This window comes from Camellia sinensis, chromosome 8, assembly GCF_055761805.1.
Source record: "Camellia sinensis isolate YWXY chromosome 8, ASM5576180v1, whole genome shotgun sequence".
Taxonomy (NCBI): domain Eukaryota; kingdom Viridiplantae; phylum Streptophyta; class Magnoliopsida; order Ericales; family Theaceae; genus Camellia; species Camellia sinensis.
In genome coordinates, this window is record NC_138968.1 from 145,496,711 (window position 1) to 145,501,491 (window position 4,781).

The window sequence follows — 4,781 nt, forward strand, 5'->3', positions numbered from 1 at the left end:
AGTGAATGCCATGATAGCATGCTTACCATGAGGCTATGTGCTTATATGATATAACTGCCTGAGTGCCTGTGGGTGAAGGTCGGGTTGTTTAAATTGGAACAAATCATGGACTGTGAGTTTTAAGCCCACTAGATAGTGGCAAAATCATATTTTTCTAAGCCCACCTGAGGGTGGCAAATCCACGTCTTAGCCTACTTGCGGGTAGCACCATCAAACCACTTTCAAATAAACAAACATGAAATGTTTTGTTCCAATTCGGGCGACCCGGTCTATACTTATATGCTGTGCGCATCACATAGTAACCTAGGCTAATAACCGGTATAAGAACTCACAATGTTTTCAAAAATTGATATCATGGTTAGTAGAGGCCGGTCTATGACCGGGCGAGCGGGGGTGCTCACGAAGTGACCTTCCCCAATCGTACCCAAGTTCCCGAGCCGAGGCAACTTTGGTGATGACGGACACGTGGCCTTTTGGCACCGAGTCAGGGTTTCCTAAATTTCCCAAAATAAAATATTTAGGTGGCGACTCTGTATCTGGCAAAGCAGTCCATGTTTGGCACTTCTTTCAAAAATCTGTTTTTCTCAAAAACGATTTGCCGGATTTGGACTCTTTGGTTCAGACTTAGAACCGTGACTACGAAAGTCGAGTCCGAGCTGTAGCGAGGTCCCCCGCGGGCTTGTTACAGTTTCTGGCGACTCTGCTGGGGATTTAGAGAACTTGACTCGAACTCATGATATCTGTTTATGACTACACTTGTGTGATTCTTTGCATTGCATTTGCATTGGTGCGCCTAGGATACCGTGTTTGCCATCTGCTATTCCTGAACGGTTTGCCGGAGGCTTGTCTTGTCAAGGCATGACCATAAGGCTGACCGGTTGTGGGCTCTGCCAGTATGGGAACACAAACCCCGATTTTTCCGGGGCACCCTCTTTGACCATTCGACCTAGTGCATATTCGGATCCATAGTGACCATTCCAAACTAGGACAGGTTGCTTACCCGTTTATAGGTTGTTTGAAACCGCTGCGTGCGTAGTGAAACCCTAGCTCCTGACAAAATAGGACAGGGAAACCCTACCCCAACATAGGGGTGTTTTGGCTCTCACTTATCTGTTATGTGCTTTAGAGTGCGTCTCTACAGGAATGCATGTATCAGTATATGAGTTTGGGCATCAGGCCTGCGGGCACCAGTTTGCGAGTTTGGGCATCAGGCCTGCGGGCATTACTATCAGTATTTTGGAGTCAGCTTTACCTGTGGGTATCAGACTCAGATTTTGAGGCCGAATTTTGGGCAGAATTCAGTAGAGGGCACACTCATTCAACTATGCTCATATCTGTTCAGGTGGAATCAGGCTGAGATGCTGTCTGTTTTCTCTTTTGCAAGGTAGTCTGGGAACCATAGCTTCAGAAGGCTCCGATATCCCCCGAGGTTCATCGAACTTGTGCTGATAGACTTTGTTAGGTCAGAAATTCAATTCAAGGGCAACCAGTGTTCTTTCGCTGAGGCAAGGTAAAGAAAAGCCGGTCAGGGCTCATATGTTCATCTAATCCGTCAGTCGCCAGTCACATCACTTTTGTTCAGACTCAGCAGACCGTGATGGCACAAGGTTCGGAAGAATTTGCGGCCGTGACAGCAGCGCTAAATCGGGGAACTGCCATGCAAGCTGAGACCAGTATTGAAACGCAGCGCCCATCTGGGGCATCTGCCTCACATCCAGCTTTGGGACCCCAGCCGAACTTTGACCCAATTCCGCCAGTTGAAGACTCGCAGTGTCTGAATCCTCGAGAAGGGTTGGCTCAAGCTCAGGTGCTCAGACCCCTGGTGCAGCCTAATGAGAAAACTCAACCCTTTCATGTTGATGAGTTCAATCCGACTGCAGTGAAAATTGCAAGCCTTGAGAAGCAATTCAAAAAGGCACAGGGCCTTAACTCCATTCCTGGTATTGAGGATGGGCACACCGAGGCTACTATCCGGCTCCCAGACAGATTTAAAATGCCATATATCGACCGTTTCGACGGGTCTGGAGATCCAATGGTACATATTCGACTCTTCTTAGATGTCCTGAAGCCGATGGGTCTAACTAAGCCACAGAAACTCTCTCTGTATGGAAGAACCCTGTCGGGTGTAGCAGCCACTTGGTATGCCAAATTGGAGGATACAGTGAAACAAAACTGGGAAGAACTGGCTGAGGCCTTTGTTGATCAGTATTCTTACAATACCCAAGTTGAAACGACCATCCAGGAGCTTGAAGCAACCCGCCAAAACCCAACAGAGCCTTTTGTGGAATTCGTTGTAAGGTGGAGAGCAAAGGCAGCACAAATGACAGATCGTCGCCCTTCTGAGAAGGATCAAGTGCAGATGATGGTGCGAAACCTCGAGCATGATATGTTGCAAAAGTTGATAGTCGCTCCACTATTCACTTTCAAAAATTTGCATGAACTGGGGGTTCAAGTCGAGAATGCGTTCAACAGTGGGATCATTCCCAGGACAAGGGAACTGACAAGCAGGGTGATTTCAGGGAGTACCAATGCTGGTAGTAGCGCTAGTCCCAAACCCACCGAAATCAATACAGTCGCCACAGCCGACCCTTTTGCCAAACCAAGCCTACAAACAGCTGGCCCAGCCCGAGCTCAGGGCAGAACTTTCGCCCCCCTCTATAGGAGCCTGACTAGCACACTAAAAGCCTTGATGGAAAAAGGGCATCTCAAACCCCTCGATCCTCAACCTCTTCCCAACCCACTCCCAGCCAGACATAACCCCGCCAAGTATTGTATGTACCATCAGCAGCGCGGTCATGGCACCGACCGTTGCTACCGCCTTCGTCATGAGGTCCAAAATCTCATCGACAACCGGACGATAGCTCCACCTTCAGACCCTAATGACCAAACATCTCCTGCCTACCTCAATCACATCCACATACTGCCATCCACCTTTGACCCCAGCATATACATCACCCCGGCCCATCTACCCAAGCCTGAGGTGTTTATCCCAGAAAGCATGGACTTATGCATGATGAGTGCACCTGAACCTCAACCATCTCAAACCCGTGAACCCACTACTTCTGAGTTGATGGGAATGATTAAAGATCTTCAAAGAACCGTGATGGATCTGACCTCCGGGACATTGGCTCCATCATCGACCACACCACATACCGGGAACTTCATGTCAAAAGGCTCCCCGATGTTGGGACGGGCTGCATTTGAGGAAGGCCAATCCCTTGGCAAAGTGGAGGCGAGTGGAAAGAACAAGGTAGGGGCGGGTATGGATCCCCATGAACATCTTCTGTCCGTTGTTGAGGCTTTGAAAGCCGAAGGACTGAACAAACAGCAAGTGCTTGCAGTGATTGCAAAAACTGTGGATAACACTTTCGCCACTCAGAATGAGGGCAGTCTGAATCAAGGGGCAAGCCGGGAGAAAGGTCATCATACCAGAGACGATCCTGCTATCTCTAATCCTCCACTCGGAAGAGATCAGCAAACTAGGCCAGCATCTGCTAATCCCCCTGCTGGTGCGTCCAGCAAAAATCCACAAACCTTGAAATACCAACCCCGAGGTCGGAGGGTCTTCCATGCCCTCTATATGCCTTTGTCCAAAGCTCTCCAAATCCTTGTTGGACAAGGCCATCTCAAACCCCTTGAACCTCGGCCTCTCCCGAATCCTCTTCCGGCTACACATGATACTACCCAGTACTGCGCGTACCATCAACAAACTGGCCATACTACCAATGCCTGCTTCCGTCTTCGCCATGAAGTACAGGATCTATTTGACAATGGGGTTATCCCTGCACCAGGTCCTGCAAAGTCTATCGGCACTTGATCAGTGAACCTGTAGGGGATAATGTGATGTGATTGGAGGGATGAACCACCTGCGGGCAGCGCTCAGTTTACTCCAGATATGGTGGATGGCATGCACTGTTTTGAGCATTTGCGAATGCCGGTTTCCGACTCGGGTATTGGGTCAGTCTTGTTGTTTTGTTTTGAATCTGTCTTTTTGTTTTGAGTCAGTCTCTTTTTATTTTGGATCTGTCTTGTCGTATCGAGTCAGTCCTATTGTACAGGAGTCGAGTAATTCCGGGGGGGGTGTTACCTCGGGCGTCACCATTTTGTTTTGTGTTTGTCTTTTCGTTTTGTTTTGAGTCTGTTTCTGCCAGGGAGCCAATTGTACCAACAAATTTGAATGAAACAGCAGTAATTTTTGCACTTCTATGTTCGCTTCTGCCGTGTGCTAGTTGTGACGGAATCTGAATGAAATGGCAGTACATTCCACCTGCTCTCTTCTGCACCCCAAAATCATTTCATTTAACCTAAGTTTTTCAAAACTTTTTGAACACTGCGGTGAAAACGAAGAGGAAGGAATTCCTCGGGATTTGCAAAACTTTGATCATTTGAGAGAAAGAGAGGCATGCTAAGCCCTTAATGAATGAAATCATGCTTGTTAGCGTGAGTACTGAGAAGGACCCTGGCTTGATCCAGACTGGTTTCACACTACCTTCAGCGCGAGCGATTTGTCGCTTTCTTAAAAACTTTCAAAAACAAAATGTTTTGCGCGGTCTTGCGAAGACCTGTGTGGAATCGCTCTTGAGATTATACAGCCTAGGATCACTCTCAGCCTCGAGACTCAACCCCTTCGCTTCCAAACCTTGAACTTGAAATCAGAAGGTTCGACGGTCAACTACGATGTGAGGCCTGTGTGGCTAGATTTGAAGCAGCCCTCGAACAAGAGGCACCAAAGTCAGGTCAAGAAGATCAGATCTCATCAGAAGAAGCTTACAAAGCAAAAC